Source organism: Xenia sp. Carnegie-2017, unplaced genomic scaffold (assembly GCF_021976095.1).
Source record: "Xenia sp. Carnegie-2017 unplaced genomic scaffold, XeniaSp_v1 HiC_scaffold_24, whole genome shotgun sequence".
Classification (NCBI taxonomy): domain Eukaryota; kingdom Metazoa; phylum Cnidaria; class Anthozoa; order Malacalcyonacea; family Xeniidae; genus Xenia; species Xenia sp. Carnegie-2017.
Window position 1 is genome coordinate 8,307,520 of NW_025813487.1, and position 20,460 is coordinate 8,327,979.

Here is a 20,460-nt window from a genome sequence, read left to right on the forward strand (position 1 = left end):
TTTATAACATAACTGTCATATTAAATAATGACTATTTCATACACTTCTATTTTATACACGTCCCAGCATACCCTTTAAACCTTCTTGACTTTTGTAAATATGAGTATCCTTCCATAACCTCACTAGAAATTTCGTGCTTTAAGAACGAGCCCCTCATCCTCCCTCCAATAATACAAGAGGTGTACACCACTGCTTATCAAAAATATCTTCCTTTATAGTCGACTAGGGACTGAAATAAGTGCCCTATATTCTCAATTCTGACGAATTCATTATTTCACTATTGTGTTACTTGTGTATAGTGTAAGTGGCAGCAGTGTGCACTGTATACCATCAGTGTTATATGCCATGTAGACCAATGCATGTAACTACTCAAAAACTCGAGAAACACATGCGTATTTGCGTATTGGTTAACCATTAACTTAGTTATTCGTTTGAGCGCCGCAGAGCTTATCAAATTTTTGGAACTTTAGATGTGGCGCTCATTTTGGGTGGCGATTTTTAATTGTACGTTATGGGCTATAAGAAGAATATTTTACTACAAATAAACTTACAATATTTTCACAAGAAAATAAAATTTCTTAGGTGGATTCAAGATTTTTGTATTCGCATCCTCAACAATTTTGATGCTGGGTCGATTAACCGTACATTTAAAGTGCGGCGCTCATTGGTTATAATTATCAGTAATGGGTTGTTTAAGAAGGTTTCAGTGATGTTGTAGTGTAAAAAATTCCAAAATTTAATGGCAAATTTTTGATGAGTAAAAGTAGTTTTAACAACTACGTGTAAGATTTATGGCATGTATGTTTGAAAGATTTACTGTGACCTGTGTTGTCAATTTTAAATACGAAGAGGTTTTTTACATCTAAAATGCATCTACACAATTTAAATTGCTCTGCATTAGTAGTAATATACATGGGGGTACGAGAGCACAAAGTGCTCTCATATCCCCCATGTATATTACTACTTTTAACCGTGGGTAAAAACTATCTTTATAAAAGCGCAAAATAAGACCATGATTCAAAAGGCCTCCCTCAGTAAAAGGTCATGTAAATAAAGCTGCGTAAAAATTGTCTTTATAACAGCGCAAAATAAGGCCATGGTTCAAAAGGCGTCCCTCAGTAAAGGCCATGTAAAAAAGCTGCGTAAAAAAGTCATTGTTTCAAAAGGGGGTAAAAATCTCGAGTTTACAATCTATCGTTTAAAAATATGGAATCTATATGTTTTTGAAATATATAGATGCGTTTAAATTTTACAAACAGTCTTTACAAACAAATGTTAACAAGCATCGTTTCGGAGAGGGCTCGGCAGCGCAAATCACGAAGTGATTGAGCAGGGGAATGGAGCCCTCGAGAATTCTAAGCGACGGTGGGGAAAATTTTCACGAAGTGAAAATTCGGAGCGCCCCCGTTTTGTCCGAAGGACGACAGAGGCTTAAGAAATGCTCTTCAAAAAACCGTCTTTAATAATCAAGTGTTAATAATCAAGTGTTAATAAAGCATCTTTTTAAATCGTTGTTAGGGGCGAAGAATTTCAGGCAGCTAAGCCTGAAATTTTAAGCGCAACAATGTCATAGATGCTCTTCAAAAAACCGTCTTTAATAATCAAGTGTCAATAATCAAGTGTTATTAAAATATCAGTATCAGCGATAGCTGGTTTTGTAGCGGCGCGCGTGTCTTAGTGCATGTTTTTAACAATGGTTGTTTAATGTAATCAGCACATTTCATCAGCGCATGTATAATAATACAATGTTTTACAAAATATGGAATCTATATGTTTTTTTAATTTGTCTGTCAAGCGAGTGTCATATAATTTTTGTTAAAATTGTTTTTAATAATTGTTTCAGGATTTTGAATTCTTTTGTATATCGCTTTTGTATTAATTACTTATTACAAACAGTTATGTGATATGTAGTGAAACATGAGGATTATTCTTCATCTTTAGGTTTAGCTTGATAGTTATCTTTAATAATTTTTTTTAATTTTTCGATTTCATCATTTACAAATTTTTTAGTTGATAGAATATTATCTTGTATAATAGCTCCGAAATTTTGTGAATAACCATTATATCTCATAGATAATGTAGATTGGTGGTGTGAATAAACTTGCATTTTAGTTAATCCATTAAATACTGCCAGCCATTTTCTTTTCCATTCGTCATAATCAATTGAAGCTGGAGATTTTTTTGGTTCAATAATAATATAAATATAGTTTAAATTATCATCAACACAGTATACATCATAATAATCTAGTAATGCATTAGCTATCTTTTTTTCGTTATCATTTATTATTTTAATGATAAATTTTTTGTTAATCTTATCTACCATAATATCTAATTTAACTGTTTTAGAGTTATCAGATTGATTTATTAATAAAAGTGTAAATTCAATAAATTTAATATTATTAAAAACAATTCTGATAATATTTCGTTGGCTATCAACATTTGTGGTATAATTTAATTGGTTACTTTGATATACTACTTTACTATTTACTATATCATCTATTTCATTTTTAGTATAATAGTTATTGGCTAAATTAAAATTTAAAGCATATCTATTATCAGATTGGGTTCGAGTATAAAATTTACCATCAGCTTGTGTTTTAGTATAGTAGTCATTAAATTTACCATCAGCTTGTATTTTAGTATAATAGTTAATTAAATTAGAAGTCAAAACATATTTATTATCAGCTTGTGTTTTAGTATAGTAGTCATTGAATTTACCATCAGATTGTATTTTAGTATAATAGTTAGTTAAATTAGAAGTTAAAGCATACTTATTATCTGTTTCATTCTTATTATAATAGTTGGCTAATCTTGAAGTTAAAGCATACTTATTATCTGTTTCAGTCTTTGTATAATATTTACCATCTGTTTCAGTCTTTGTATAATATTTATTTAAATTAGAACTTAAAGCATAAATTTGTTTCATTCTTACCATTTGTTTCATTCTTTGTATAATAGTTGGCTAATCTTGAAACAAAAACATATTTATTATCAGCTTGTGTTTTAGTATAATATTTTAGTAAATTAGAAATCAAAGCATACTTACCATCAGCTTGTGTTTTAGTATAGTAGTCATTAAATTTACCATCAGCTTGAGTTTTAGTATAATAATGATCTGATAGATTTGTTTTATCTACAGATCCTTGTATATTTACATTAATATCTGTTTTATCATACCCATAAAATAAGCTCATTTATATTATTCCTCAGATTTTATATCCGGTTTATTATTTTTATGTTCGTAAACATGTTTAACGGTTATTATACCCCCAGATAGAAACCCTAAAAAAGGCAATAGAGGGGATACTTTTTCTACTAAACTGTACACATCTCGTTTTAAAAGGTCGTCTGATTTAAGCTGTTTTGTTAATTCTTTGGGATCTTCAATAGCATCAAACCCTTTTAATATATCTGAAAATTTTGATATAACTAAATCAGTTAAAAACTCATTGGTTTTTTGTAATCGTTTTTTCTCGTATTCAGTGTACAATTTATCAATAATTTTTTGACTAGCTTTTTTAATGTAAGAAACTGACTTGTCTAAATCACCATCTTCAGCTAGTTTAAGTAGTTGATCTCTTTTATTAAAACTTTCTTGCGGCTTATCTTGTATATTATCATCACATACAGCATCTTTGATAGTATCATTTGCGGAATCAATCTCATTAATTATATCATCAATTGTTTCAGGCTCTTTACGCTTTGGCATATATATAACACATGTTTTATTGCGGAATAACAATTTTTTATTGGTATGGGTATACAAGTTGAATTTCTAAATGTGCATACTTATTATTTTTCAATTTTTTGGTTATTTCTTCTATATCATCTTTTTCAACACCATAAAGATAATCATCAAATATTGTTTTCATATCATTGCGGTTTGTATTATAAAATGTAACTAAATAACTTATATTTTCACGATAAGGTTTGGCAATACTTGTCAATTGCTGTGTCACCACAATTGTAGAAAGCCCATAATGGCGAGCACTGAATGCTAAACGAACTAATTCAGATGTCCTATTTTTAACATCTAAGCAACTCGCACAGTCATCAAGTATAATAAGGCTATTGGATCCTTTATATACATCACTAATATATTCTAAAACAATATCTACCTGATCTTGGTCACATTCTACCTTAATTAAATCAGAATCATTTATATATTTCCATTCTTGATAAGTTTTATTATATGATAGCGTTGGACATAATAAAATGATATAATCAAAATGTTTATTAAAGTTTTTTTCTAACATTGTGAGAAGGTAATGACTTTTACCACAATTCGTCATTCCTACAATAATCATATTAAAGGGTGTATTCATTTATATATTACTGGTTATTTAGTATTGAATACTTTGTAAATCATTATTAACAAATTGAACAAGAGCATCACTAAAACATAGATGTAACAGTTTAAATCTTTTGTATATGCTTTTTTAATTTCGAGCAGAATGCCGTTTTGAGTATTCATGATTCGTTTTCCGTTACCAGCAATATTTTTTCTTGAAAGGTGTGTAGATCGATAACTAATGCAAATTTATCTTTATAAAATTTTTCAATTGTCATGAAGCAATCTATAGGAATAGTTCTATCAAAAAATTTTCTTGCTTCTTCATAAGAGTGTTTTATTCATACCTTGGGCGAAAATCATATTAGGTACACCTTCAATAGTCAATTTTACTTCATCGATTAATGGATATATAAATTTCTCGCTGTCACTAACTGAATTTTCTGTGAATAGTAGTACAATGCCTTTCATTGATTTACGAACATTAACGTTAACATTCTGTAATGTACTTGACTTATCCCATTTTTCCTTTTTAAGAGGGTTATATGCTGATAAAGACTTCTTCCTTGAGAATATAAATTTGCCACCTCATTTGCAATTTCTTGATTTTCAATAGTTTCATATTCCAGCTGAATATTTTCTAATTCATAATCACCTATAGAATTACCGCTTTGAGGGATAAGGACTTGATTACTTGGTGGTAATGTGATTATATATTGAAAATTATTATTCATATTGAAAGGACAATACAGACCATGGTCTTTAATGATATTATCAATATTAATTTTCTGCCTTGTACCATAAATATCATACATTAATTTGTCTGCTATTTTTTCTGAATCTCCAATTGTTTTACCACTATCATCCTTAGAAATAAGTTTTCGTAAATTTTCGCTACAAATACCATATTCAATAAGGCCTTGTCGATCACTTTTAGGCATCCACAAGTCTTTGTATATACTTATAATATTATGATTATTACAATCGTAAAGGGTCTCTCCAGCCACTTTAATTTGTAGTCTATGTTGTAAAATCTGACTGAGATTATTTAAAAAGTGACTTTTTGTATTACTGATTTTAAGATCAAACGATAGATTAAGTGAACCAGGCACTAAGCAACTATTTGCTTTCAATTTCGGAATATTAATATAAACTTGTTCATTAGGTTTAAGACTATTAGGATTAAAGGTTATGCTATAAAAGTACGATTACCTTTAATTTTTGTCATAGCAGTCTTTTATAACCAGGTAAAAGCTCTTCTTGTAATAATCTATTCATATATATTAAAACATATTTTATTTTCTTCTTTGTTTATACTGATCATATATTAACAAAGCAGCAGCAATAGCTAAAACCCATAGATTAGAAGCTACCCATGCTAGGCCTTTAGCTCCCCAAGATATAGCCTGAGCGATAATATTCAATAATGGTCCTAACACTGGCCATAATTTTTACCTAGATTTGCTAAAGCCTTAGAAAATTTACTAGTAGCTTGAGCACCTTGTAGGATTGCTTTTCTTGCACCAATGACAATGGTTGTAATTATTGCAGCCACAGATATAGCTAAAACTGATAATCCTGGTATATTTTCCTTAACCCATTCTTTAAAACGCTGTAATCTAGTAATGTCTTCTTCCTGTTCCTCTAGTACATCCTCTTTTCTAATTGCTCTTTTCTTCTTTAATTATAATTTCTAATTCAGCGGCTCTTTCATGCAAATTAGTTAATTCATCAATATCGTTGTTAATACCATTTTCATTTTCTATTTCATCTATTCTAGGTATAGTTTTGTTTAGCTCTTCAGCAAAGTGATTTATTTGTGCTTCTATGAATTGTGGCCTTGTTCTTTTATCAATAGTTCCAGAAGGAGTCATCACACCTATATGTTCTCTAAGTTCTTGATTAGTTATTTGATTGAAATTTTCTGTATATTGATTATTTAAATCAACCATAGGCATACTCTTTTCAGTTTTATAAATTCATCTTGCAAATTAATAATTCTTTTAATTTCGTTTTAAATTGTTTAACAGCTTCTTTAGCAATTTTATTTTTATTATATTGTAGTATTCCATTATTGTTACGCGTTAAAATAATTATACCTTTTTTGCTTCGTTTATTTCTTGTATTTAATGGTTTGTAAGTAATATTATTTATATCAGTTCTACTTAAATTTAATCTAAGATTTATACCTTCATCATATGCCATACCTTCTAGGTGATTAAATCTAAACTCTTTTTTATAATTTTTTGTAATGAAATTTTCAACAGCAAAAGAAACTTCATTTTCAGGTCTAATAATATTTTTATAAACAGGAGTGGAAGTAGGAACATCAGGAAGAGTATTAGTTTTATTTGTCTTTTTTCTTATTGTTACACCATAATTATCGTCGGTAAATGATGTTTCATCAATAAATTGAAAATTTTGCCAATCTTCATTATCATCGTTATTATCTTCATTATCATCGTTATTATCTTCTTGCTTCTTATCTTCTAATTCAATATAATCAAAACCTTCTGCCATTATATAGATTACTCTATATTTTGTATTTCACTTTCAGGAATCCAACTGTTATGTCTATTATCATAACCTAACCATTTAACTAAAACCATCTTCTTACCTTTAACTTTCTTACGTTTTAATATTTTTTCAACTCTATAAACATCATCTTTCTTATTCACAACTGATAGTTCCTCTTCATAAAATTTACCAATTATAGGCTCTCCTTCTAAATCTTCTATTTCATATAAATTCGGATCTCCTCTAATAACTTTAGTCACTCTAAACAACTCTTCTGTAAAATTTGCTTCATAACCTTTCGTAAATATAGATTTATACTTTGATATTCTAACCATATCACCAATTTTAATCTTAGGTAATGGTAAATAAGCAATTTCATGACCGTATAATGTATTCCATACTTCATCTTCATTATTTTTATTAACATCTTTAGGCTTCATCAAGATTGTACTGTGTTTTGTATTGTTATAATTATTTACTAAATCATCTAATATATCAATCCATTTATATGTTCCTTTACTATAAAAATATTTCCACATAGATGTTTTAAGCGTTCTGTTGAATCGTCCGACAATCGCAGCTTTTTTATCATTTTTAGTAGAGAAGTACTTAATTCCATGTTTCTCTAATAATGATTTGACACCTACATTATAAAATTCTTTACCATCATCAAATTGAGCTAGTTTCGGGTAACCATTAAATCTATCTTTAAATTGACTTAATAGTTCTGCAACAGCTTTTGTCATATTATTTGTGTCTTTCCTATAAACAGGGATAGCAAATGCATATCTACTTAATATTTCAATAGCTGTTAATATCCAATAATAACCATTGTTTTTATACTTATAAGAACCCATATCAACTAAATCCATTTGTATTTGTTCACCAAGATAGTTTACCCTTGTTTGTCTGAATTTATGTCTCCTAATAATAGGTTTATATCTAGTGTATGTATCTTGAGATATTAACCATTCTTTAACCTGTTTTCTACTAACATCTATACCTTCTTCTAATGCTTTTTGATACAATCGTTCTGCTGATTGATACCCTGTTTTAGGATTATAATAAATATCTCTTAAACTTTGTTCAAGTTTAATGTCTTCATCCATTTAACTTACTCAAGATAACATTCCAGTAGAATGCTACATACATTAACAGGGTTGCAATCTTGATCTAATATGTTAAATATTAGCTCGTTAAAGGCTCCTTTTATAATTGTAACTTTAGATTCAATATCGTTGTATTCATATACAGTGCCAAATAATGACTGAATTGTTATTACTGGTAAAGTTAAAGCTATATTACTTTTTTTTCCTTTAGTGTTATAATTATAACTTGAATTTACAATATTAGAAGAAATTTGCAAAACACTTAATCCTCTGTTTATATCCACTTTAGAAACACCATTTTGTACGATACCTTTTTTCATAGTTTTTATAGTATCATTAAAACCTAACATTTTAATAAGAGTATCAGACAATACTAATATCTCATCATTATTATTAGTTATTTTACAAGTTGCGTTATTTTCTACCATCTCAAGCTTTACGTTAACAGACTCAAGAAACGTTTTAAGCATTTTAAAAGTCCAGTAACCAGCATCTATATTATATTTTGTTGCGCCTATTGTAAAAGCTAAAGTATTTAATTCAATATTTTTGAATTTCCAGTATATATAAGCTTTTTTAATATATAAATATGAATAGTTAGATGTTACTATACTTTCTTGTAAGTCGATTTTTTTACTATCTCCGTCTATAAAAACAGTGAACTTTTTCATATATAACATAGCTTATATTATATGTCAGACAAGCAAATAGAAGAAAATGATATAAAATTAGGCGATGATGATAATTTAAAACATGTACCAACATGGCCAAAAATATATTTAGAAACAACTAAAACGCCTTTGTTTTCAAATCTAATAGCAGCTGTTAATGGAGATGAAGGTCATTCTGAGGAGTATTTCGATCATATGTTACATCGCTGGACTAGTAAATTTATTGTTAAACCTACATTTCAAAGACCGGTAAATGTTGATATCTGTAACTTCAGATTGTATGTAACAGAGAGTGATTATTTTATGAGTAGTTTACCACCTATAACAGCCACGTGGACAAGTGAAATTAAAAGTAAAAAAGAACAGCCGAATGGTATAAGATACAATATTAAAAATCATTTAAATTATAAAAAAGAAGAGTACTACACTATGATTTGTGGGGCATATGTTGCCAGTTTTTTATGCGGTATTGCAATTAATCATTTAAATTTTAATAAAAGTAGAATTATACAAAGCCTTGTTAAATATCATTTGTATTATCAGATCAGAAAATTTATGAAGCATCCCTCGTTATTAGATAAATATAATTTTACGGAATTGAAAAAGCATATACCTTAAAAAGGTATTTTAAAATTTGATAAAAACAATGATGGGTATTATGTTAATTTTCAATATTCGACTACTGATTATAAGAGCTTCATTGCATATCATTCTGAAGGTATTACATCAATCGGAAAGGTTCTTTTGCAAGAGTCTATTGAAAGTTTTGTTTATACAATTTTAGGCAGTCAGGCTAGCACACATTGGGCAATAGTTAATCAGGGGGCTAGGAGCATGCAAACTCAAAACGTTTTTAGAAAATTAATAGAGGATACTATAGTACAGAATGATACGACTATATTGATATCTAACATGAGAAAGAGTATAAAAGACACGAATGTTGTTTTAAATATGGCAATCAGCCCTGGTATGATCTTAATACCAAGTCGTATGATCATATTAGATAAAAAGATTGATGGGTATAATAATATTTTAACATTAGCTAGTAAAACTATGAAGTTCGGTATTAATTCTAAAATAAATTATTATGGAGTTAAAAAGGAAGAACCTAAAAAAGTACATCAAGATAATGCACAATCACAACACCTAGATACTCTATATGAAGTTCATAAAAAACCATTAATAAATGATAGTAAATAATTCCCATCAAACAGATATGATTACTTTACTTGGTATATCAATGATATCATCATTCATATTAGTTAAATATGTTTTATAATATAATATGAAAAAAGTTTTAGATTTTAATCATATTTCGAGTGAGTTAAGTCAAGAGGAATTTGAAAAACTGAAAAAGTTGTATTTATACTATCACAAAATGTATACCTGTTATAAATGGAAGTATAATAAATTAAAGAAAATTAGACTATCATTACATATGGTAAGTATTTTTCTAGTCTCGACTGGTGCTATTGTAGGTAGTGTAACCCTGAACCCGATAGTTATAGCTAGCCTATCAGGCCTAGGTGCTTTAATTCAAGGTTATATGGTTAAGAGTAAGATTAATAATAACTTAGAAATGTGTAAATTTGCATATACATCATATGAAAAAATACTTATAGATATAAGATCATATTTAAGAGGATTACCTTATGATGAATTGATATTTATATCGGAAGTAAAAGTTCGATGATATTATAATTGATTTTTGTACTACTATAGATGGTATGGTGAGTAAATATAACAAAAAATATAAAGATCTGTGAGTTATCTGTAAGATTATCTATAAGTTATCTGTGAGTTATTTGTGAATAAAATCTACATTATTATATAACATGTCTGAAGAAAACCTAAAGATAACTACTGTTAAAAAAGAGAAAGACCCTCTTAGAGTCGAAGCTGGGAAACGCCTTGCTCTTATATCTAAAGCTTCTAAAGAAAAAAAAATGCGAGATAAAATTGAATTAGAAAATAAAAAGAAAATTGAGGATAATAGCTGGAATATTAATTATGGATTCTTATTTGGGACTATTGGAGTATTAACTGCTATTGCTAGTCTCTATTATACAAGGAAAAATGATAAAAGGCAGGAAAAATTAGCAAACGATAAAGCAAAAGAAGAAACAACTAGTGAAAAACATGTTTTGATACAAAAAAATAAAAAATATAATTTAGACTCATTTGAATAAAATATTTCCTATTATATATGAGTAATACTATGAATAAGAAAAAATTTATGAATGAGGCTTTTGATGCAGTGCTTGTTACAACAACTGCTGTAGGTCTTTCTATGGTGTCTAAAAAACTACTAGGTCAAAAATTAACAGATACTGATAATATTAAAGATTTTACAAAATTAGCTATTGCTATTACAACATCAACAATGCTAGTTAAATATGCTCAAGACAAAAAATGGGTCCCTGAAAATCCATTTAAATCTGTATAAATATATATGACAAGTTTTATTACTAGTGGAATTGGAACAGTGTTTGGATCTATTGTGAATGGCCTAGGTTTCTCTCTAGCAGGCTGGCTAATTCATAAACTTGATAAAAACGGTTATGCTGATGAAATTAAAAGGCACAATAAGGCTCTCGAGGACCTATCTAAGGCTAAAGAGGCATTTTATGAAAATGAAGTCAAGCAGCATGATAAAATACAACAGTTAAGACAAGAACTTGAATATGCTGATGATGATATAGAACTTACAAACAAAGCTTTAGATGCGCTTAGAAAAGTAAAAACGATACAATACAACGGTCTAACATTTCATAGAGAACCACGATTAAATGACTTTTACAAAGAATCTAATAATATGAAAAAATATCAATCTATTACAATGGTTTTGATTGGTGGTATATCTGGATATTTATTATATAAAATTACTTAAAAAATAAAAAATATATTATTAGTATATGTATTGTAATAAATTGATTCATAAAGAGTTAGAAGAGTTTTTTGGTTATGTAAATTGTTGCTTTTGTGATAAAAAGATATGTGATAATTATATTAATAGATCTGTTAAAATATACATATGTTGTAAAAATCAAGAAATTATTTCAGATAACAATAAAATGGTTTGTATACACTGTGGTGTTGTTCACTCATATAAGATTGTTAATGAATGGATACCTGAAATTTGGAAAAATCAACGATCAATACACTCGAGAAGAAAATGGTTTTATAATAAACTTAAATTATGTGTACCTTTTGAATATGTTGAGATGATTACAAATGATTTTATAAAGATTGTTGGGATCATAATTAAACATAAGTTGATACAGAAAAAGAATATTAGCATGTATAACTATTATATAATACGCTTAGCTAGTAGGAGGGGTATATTATTAAAACACCCTGTTAGAGATATGAAAAATAGTAAGACAAAGAAGATTTTTGATGATAGATTATTTGGTGAAGTATATAAAATCCTTGAGTGGGATAAAGATATTGACTGTACTTATTATAAAAATTGGATAGAGTCAAAGAAATAAAAAATTTACTATTATATATGAATCTTAAAGTTTTATTAAAAAGGATCAGAGATTTTATTTTATGTTGTAAAAAAACTAGTTCTAATATAGAAGGCGTTTTGAAGGATTTTGAAAAAACATTGTATAAAACAAAAGATAATTTAAACGCACCTTAAAAAATTAATATATATAGTAATTATATAGAATGGTGAAAGTTATAAAAAACAAAGATGTATATAAATTTAAAGGACATGAAATTAATTTAGATTTATTTGATGAAATTATGAAAGATAAAAACATGTATATTAAATCATTAAAGTACGAACTTTATTATAAAGACAATATTGATAGATATATAACTAACTATTATGAATTGAATACAAATGAATGGTTATCTTTTTCAAAAAATAAATATAATATAGAAAATATAACAAACATTTTACATATTATGTGTGCACTGAATATTGATTATGAACCGATTATACAAAATACATTTAAACCATCTAATATAAATACTAATAATAGTGATTTTTATATACCACGGTTTACATATATCACTGAAGCTCTGTTTAATAAATATCATGGATGGGATGATTGTTATTTTAAGTATGAAATCAACAATATAGATACAGATGTTTATGTTATAAAATTTGATTTATATGAATATTGTAATTATTCAAGTGCTAATGGAATTATTAAAATTTGTCTCAAACGCATTAAATAACTATTTAAAAATAAAATATATAGTATAGTATATATGTGTTCAGATAAACCAATACGAGTAAGACCAAAAATTTATACTAAAGAACAAATTAAACAACATAGAACTTCATATATGTTGTCAAAACCATGGCGTTGTGATTTATGTAATAAAACATATAGTTTAGCATATAAAACTTTGCATCTTAGAACTAGAAAACATTTAAGAAATTCAAAAAATTAAATATAGTTTTTATAAAAAGTTTTAAATATAGATTTATTTCTATAATTAAAATTAGTGTGTTTAAAAAAAAAATAAAATAAAATATATAGTATATATATGAATAGAGATTATTTAAATCGAAAGGTACTTAAAGACAAACCTATTTTATATAGTATGCCAAATATGAATAGAGATACAACAAAACATAAGGTACTGAAAGACATGAGTATTTTATATAGTATGCCTAATATAAATAGAGATGAACTTCAAAATTTGACTAAAGACGATTTAATCAATATAATATTAAATCAAAAGCCTAATATTGAGGTTAATAATACTTCAATTTCAAAATCAGTACAAAAAATACTATCACAATCCAATATCAAAAAAATGACTGTATCTCAGTTAAAAGTTATTGCTAAAGAAAAAAAGGTTAAAGGTTATTATAAACTTAGGAAAAACGAATTAATCAAATTATTAACACCAGTCCCAAAACCAAGAAAGAGTGTAAAAGAGATTATTAAAGAGTATGAGAACAATACACAGATGCTATCAGATAAAAATAAGAAACCAGTACCAACACCAAGAGTTAAAATAAGAGAAACAAACAATGCTCTTAAAAGTTATATAAAGTCATATGAAATAAATATTATTAACAATATAGATCCATTAAAACAAATGCAAAGCACAAGAAAGTATCTTACATATTATATTAAAGAAATATTAACATCAATGAAAGCATTTAAATATATTGAAACTCTTAAAATAACATTTGAAAAAATTAAAATAAAATATGATGGTAATGTTGATCATTTAATAGAAATTGCTTATTTCAACAGTCCAGCTTCAACAATTACTAATTCTAATGAAATCAATGAATCCTTACAAATTTCAAAACAAAATATATTAAATAAGATTAATAAATTTACTACAGAAGGTTCTGGATGGGTTATACGCTCTGTAGATAACCATTATCTTAATATTGTACAATATAAACCACTTAAAGGAAGTTCATACATTAATTTACCAAAAGAACTTAAAAACTCTAAAAAAGGATTAATTAATATCAAAAATAGAGATAATGAATGCTTTAGATGGTGCCATATTAGACATATTAACCCGCAAAATAAATACGCAAATAGAATTAAAAAATCTGATAAAGAATATATTGAAAAGCTTAATTATGAAGGGGTTGATTTTCCAGTGACGGTTAAACATTATAATAAAATTGAAAAGCAAAACAGAATTAACATTAACGTTTTCGGTTATGAAGATAAACAACCATATCCATTATTCATTTCAAAAGAAAAATTTGAAGACCATATGGAACTACTATTGATAACTGATAATGAAAACAAACATTATGTATTAATAAAAGATTTTAATAAATTTATGTACAATCAAACTAAACATAAAGAAAGAAAACATTTTTGTATGCGCTGTCTTCAATGCTTTAGTTCTGAAAAAATATTAAATAACCATATAGAAAACTGTATATTAATAAATGGTATTCAATCAATAAGAATGCCTGATAAAAATAACAACATACTTAAATTCAACAATTATCATAAGCAACAACCAGTACCATTTGTTATTTATAGCAATTTTGAAGCTATTACAGAAAAGATATCTGGTTGTAATCAGAATAATAAAAAATCATATACAGAAGCCTATCAAAAGCATACAGACTGTGGTTATGGATATAAAGTTGTTTGTTGTTATGATGATAAATTCACGAAATCAATTCAAATATATAGAGGTGAAAAGGCTGTTTACAAATTTATGGAAGCTATGTTGAAAGAAGTTAAATATTGTAAAAATATTATGAAAACCCACTTTAATAAACCATTAAAAATGACCTCTGATGATGAAGAAGAATTTAAAAAAGCTGATGAATGTCATATCTGTAACAAAAAATATACTAACAAAGATATTAGAGTTCGAGACCATTGTCATATCACTGGAAAATACAGAGGATCAGCTCATCAAGATTGTAATTTAAAACTTAGAATAGACTATAATAAATTAAAAATCCCAGTAATATTTCACAATCTGCGGGGATATGATAGCCATTTTATTATGCAAGAAATCGGAGCTATTGTTAAGAAGCATACATACAAAAACAAAAAAGGTGAGAAAATTGAAATGAATATAAATTGTATACCTAATAACATGGAAAAATATATGGCTTTCATGCTAGGTAACCATCTCACATTTCTTGATAGTTTTCAATTTATGAGTTCTAGTCTTAATAAGCTTGTTAATAACCTACCTAAAGAATCATTTAAATACACCTATAATCAGTTTAAAGGTGAAAAACTTAATTTAATGACTAAAAAGGGTATATACCCATATGATTATATGAATAGTTTTGAAAAGTTTGATGAGGGGTTGCCTTCAAAAAAAGACTTTTATAGTATTCTTACTAATGAGAATATATCAGATGATTCTTATAAGCATGCTCAAAATGTTTGGAATACATTCAATCTCAAAAACATGGGTGATTACCACGATTTGTATTTAAAATCAGACGTTTTGTTATTAGCTGATGTATTTGAAAACTTTCGAAAAACATGTCTTGAATACTATAACTTAGACCCATGTCATTATTTCACGAGTCCGGGATTAAGCTGGGATGCTATGTTGAAGATGACAGATATTAAATTAGAATTAATGACTGATATTGACATGTTTCAATTCATCGAAAAGGGTATGAGAGGAGGTGTTTCTTACATTTCTAACCGATATGGTAAGGCTAATAACAAGTATATGGAAACATTTGATAAGAATAAACCCTCAAAATATATAACGTATCTTGATGCAAACAATTTATTTGGATGGGCTATGTCACAATACCTACCTACTGGTGATTTCAAATGGTTAACTGATAAACAGATTAACAACATAAATTTAGCCACATATAAAGAAGATAATAAAAAAGGTCTAATTTTAGAAGTTGATTTAGAATACCCTGAAGAACTACATACTTTACATAACGATTATCCACTAGCACCCGAAAAAATTAAGGTCACTAGCAACATGCTGTCAAAATATTGTAAGACAATTGCTTCTAATTACAATATATCAACAGGTTTAGTTTCAAAATTAATACCTACTTTAAAAAATAAAGATAAGTATGTGCTGCATTATAGAAATCTTCAACTATACTTAGATCTCGGGTTAAAATTAAAAAAAGTACATAGAGTACTTGAATTTAATCAATCTCCATGGTTGAAAAAATACATAGACTTTAACACTCAAAAAAGAACTAATGCAAAAAATTCTTTTGAAAAAGACTTCTTCAAACTCATGAATAACAGTGTTTTTGGTAAGACAATGGAGAACTTACGAAAAAGAGTAGATGTTAGACTAGTAACTAATAAAAATAAATTATTAAAATTGGCTTCAAAACCTACTTATGTAAGTTCAAAGATCTTTAATAAAAATTTAGTAGCTGTGCATAAGATCAAAGAAACACTAACCCTTAACAGACCTGCATATGTGGGCATGTGTATATTAGATTTGAGTAAAACGTTGATGTATGATTTTCATTACAACTATATTAAAAATCGGTATGGTGATAAAGCTAAATTATTATTCACTGATACCGATTCTCTCTGTTATGAAATAGAAACTGAAGATGTCTATCAAGATTTTTGGGTTGATAAAGATAAATTTGATTTTAGTGATTACCCAGAAAATTCACAATATCATGATAAGACTAATAAAAAGGTTATTGGTAAAATGAAAGACGAAGCCGCTGGAATAGTAGTTAAAGAATTTGTTGGTTTAAGAAGTAAGATGTATAGTTATATAAAAGATGATAATAAAGGAGATAAAAAAGCTAAAGGAATTAAGAAAAATATTATTAAAAACGAAATAAAACATGAAGACTACAAAAAAACACTATTTGAAAAGAAACAAATACATCATACAATGAAAACTATTAGAAGTGTAAACCATCAACTTAGTAGTTATGAAATTAATAAAGTATCACTCAGTTGTTTTGATGATAAACGATACATATTAGCTAATGGGTGTAAAAGTTATGCTTATGGCCATTATCTTATCAATTCAAATAACTAAATATTAACAAACAGTTATAATGTGGGCCTCTGTTAGAGTAAAATCATACATACCTGCTCCTCATGTTTGACTACATATCACATAACTGTTTGTAATAAGTAATTAATACAAAAGCGATATACAAAGGAATTCAAAATCCTGAAACAATTATTAAAAACAATTTTAACAAAAATTATATGACACTCGCTTGACAGACAAATTAAAAAAAACATATAGATTCCATATTTTGTAAAACATTGTATTATTATACATGCGCTGATGAAATGTGCTGTTTACATTAAACAACCATTGTTAGAAACATGCACTAAGACACGCGCTTGACAGCCTCCTGGCAGGGCCTTGTTAACAATTGATTATTAAAGACTGTTTTTTGAAGAGCATTTCTTAAGCCTCTGTTATTCTCGAATATTCTTCGAATATTCATCGAATCTACGGGGCCGCTCCGAATTTTCACTTCGTGAAAATTTTCCCCGCCGTCGCTCAGAATTCTCAAGGGCTCCATTCCCCTGCTCAATTTTAGCTACGCTAAAATTTGCGCTGCCGAGCCCTCTCCGAAACGATGCTTTATTAACATATATTTGTAAAGACTGTTTGTAAAATTTAAACGCACCTATATATTTCAAAAACATATAGATTCCATATTTTTAAACGATAGATTGTAAACTCGAGATTTTTACCCCCTTTTGAAACAATGACTTTTTTACATGGCCTTTTACTGAGGGACGCCTTTGAAACATGGCCTTTTTCACACTACTTTGAAACAATGACTTTTACGCAGCTTTTTTTACATGACCTTTTACTGAGGGACGCCTTTTGAACCATGGTCTTATTTTGCGCTGTTATAAAGATAGATTTTACCCACGGTTATATGTAGTATAGTACATGGGGGATATGAGAGCACTTTATGTGCTCTCGTACCCCCATGTACTATACTACTGCTGCAGACATCAAAACAAGCGTGATGAATATAGTTGTCTACAAAGCTTGAACAATGTTCACAGTAAAATCTTTTACCGAAAAAAGCTGGGAGCTTTGCCGGATTGATAACATTGAAATGATCTCCGTGTTTGTATAGCAATAACTTCTTTACTCTTTTAGGCCCTTCATAAATTGAAGTGTTTCGTGCATCAAAGTCTATTACAATAATTTGATAGTCTGAAAGAACACCTTGAAACTTTGAAATTTCCCTCAATCCACATTTACCAGGCAAAATATTGGCACGTTTATGCAACTTTAAGGCTAATTTTTTTTGTATAGGTCTACCCATCTTCATTTGTTTTAATTTTGGATGGTGGTCAGCCATCCCTATGGCTACAACTAAAGCCCGAGCACAACATAGGCTATCATTATTCTTGATAGTTACAATCGATTTTTTTAAAGTACTGTCTTTAGAGTAATCTAAGACTTTGAAGGCCTTACCACTCCCAACCGGCGCTTTTACACCAATAAGGTCGATGATAAACGAGTTGTCCAAAGGAATCTTATCATTACTCTGCAAAGTTTTTGTAATTTCACTCAAAATTCTGTTAGAGTTAATTTCAGCGGCAGGAAGAAGCTTAGTGCTGATTGGTGTTTTCAAAGCATCCGATCTAATCATTACACGAAGCCGATCTTCCAATGGTGTTCTAAAATCACACTGTTCTTTTACCTAGGAACATTAACATAAAAATTAAAAAGATGCTTTGTGTCACACAGCGCTTTTTTCACTCTCACCTGACGTATGGCGTCGTCAAACAAGCCATCGAGCTCAGTCATTATGTCTTTGACTTTTATTTGCTTATCGCGAACGGATAGATCGTCTAACTTAGCACGGAATATACATGACTTTGCGCCAAATTTACGAACATATCGTTCCGAAACTTTTTCAAGCACAAAGTTAACAGATTTTTCATCATTTTTAGTTTGATTTTTTATGTTGTTTCTTTCTTCCACAAGTTCAACACTTTGCTGCAACAACTTCGTTGATTTTTTTACCCATTTTAACACTTTTGAAATATCTGTTTTATCTTTAGAGATTTCTTTCTGAACTTTTTTCAGCAAACGTTTTGCCTTTACATTTTTTCTGATGGCTCGAACACGTAAACGCTCTAGATACTCTTTTTCCCCCATGATCATCTGGCGATGATTTTCATGCAGTAATGGCAATTTGTGAAATCATGCTTCATTTTATAATATATGTTCATTGAACTCCTACAGAGTAATTGAATAATTACACTTCTACCTATATACGCAACTTTCAGCAGTAAACCGGTTATTGTAAGCCTCAAACAACTAAAATTGTTGTGCCACATCGCATCTTGAATGCATAAGTTAATAAATTTAAACCACTATAGGCAGATAGGCTTGTGGTATCAATTACTGAAATATCAATATCAAACGCTCGTTGCACTTTTATCAGTTGATTGCCCTAACTTCTTCGTTTAAATTCTCCTAATACAATCTCTAGCAACCAGTAAAACAAACGCATACTAAAATAAAAATAATGTTTGTAAATCTAAGAAGGACAGAATTAAAAGCTAGGATACTGCACAGATTTTACCCACGCCACATTATTCAAGGTCATACTATTCAATGGTAATTTATAATTTACATTTGCGAGATGGCAACGAAGGTCACATCTCAAGCGCATGTGTAGTGTATCTCAACCACTTACGAAACAGAGAGCCTTTGTGGAGATGCAATATCCAAACATGCAATCGAAGAAGGATGTCCTCGCCATAAGCGTCGTTTTAAACCTTCAGTAAGTACCGTTTGTCTTTTTTCTGTTCCTTAGGGTGTTTGTATTAACTTTAACAGAGGCGTCGATTTTATTTTTTAGAAAAATGTGATCACTGTGATGATTATCTTGTAAAACCCTCGTGTGGGCATGTATCGTCTCATAAAAGACCTTATCGAGTAAGTTTTAATTTGTTTGTAGTTGTCGTAAAATGTTTATTTCTATGTAATATTACATCGCTTACGTATATGTATACAGAAGTGCTAACATGTAAGCAGTAAATTCATACATGTTTCTTATATTTCTTTTAGAACAATGTGTAATGGTTAGACCTTACGAATCGAATGGGAATAAATAAAAATATATATTTACAAAAGCTTAACGACTCGTGTTTCAAGTTTGTTCTTTTTATCCGAAACAAATACTTTACGCCAATCGTTACAAGTGTATTTTAGTATCTCAAGTCCATTGACGGGTGGCTTGACATCTTCAATGCTTTTCATAAAATCTTTGATCACAATCTCTTCGGACACATTTTCCAAGGCATCATCAAAATGCAACAACATACGCTCGTCATGCTCCATCATGAGACAGTCATGCTCACGCTGAGAGGGGTAATCGATCATGCATCCATTGCAGTTCTTATTTACTTCAGCGTTTATCATTGCAGCAGTT

General features: G+C 28.6%; 1 long non-coding RNA gene across 1 annotated transcript; it reads left to right on the top strand.

The window, feature by feature from the left end:
• The first annotated feature begins 19,819 nt into the window (after positions 1–19,819).
• On the top strand, positions 19,820–20,167 carry LOC124450565. Its single transcript, XR_006950094.1, has 2 exons — positions 19,820–19,964; positions 20,097–20,167. It is a non-coding gene; the product is annotated as an uncharacterized LOC124450565 (long non-coding RNA).
• The last annotated feature ends 293 nt before the right edge of the window (positions 20,168–20,460 follow it).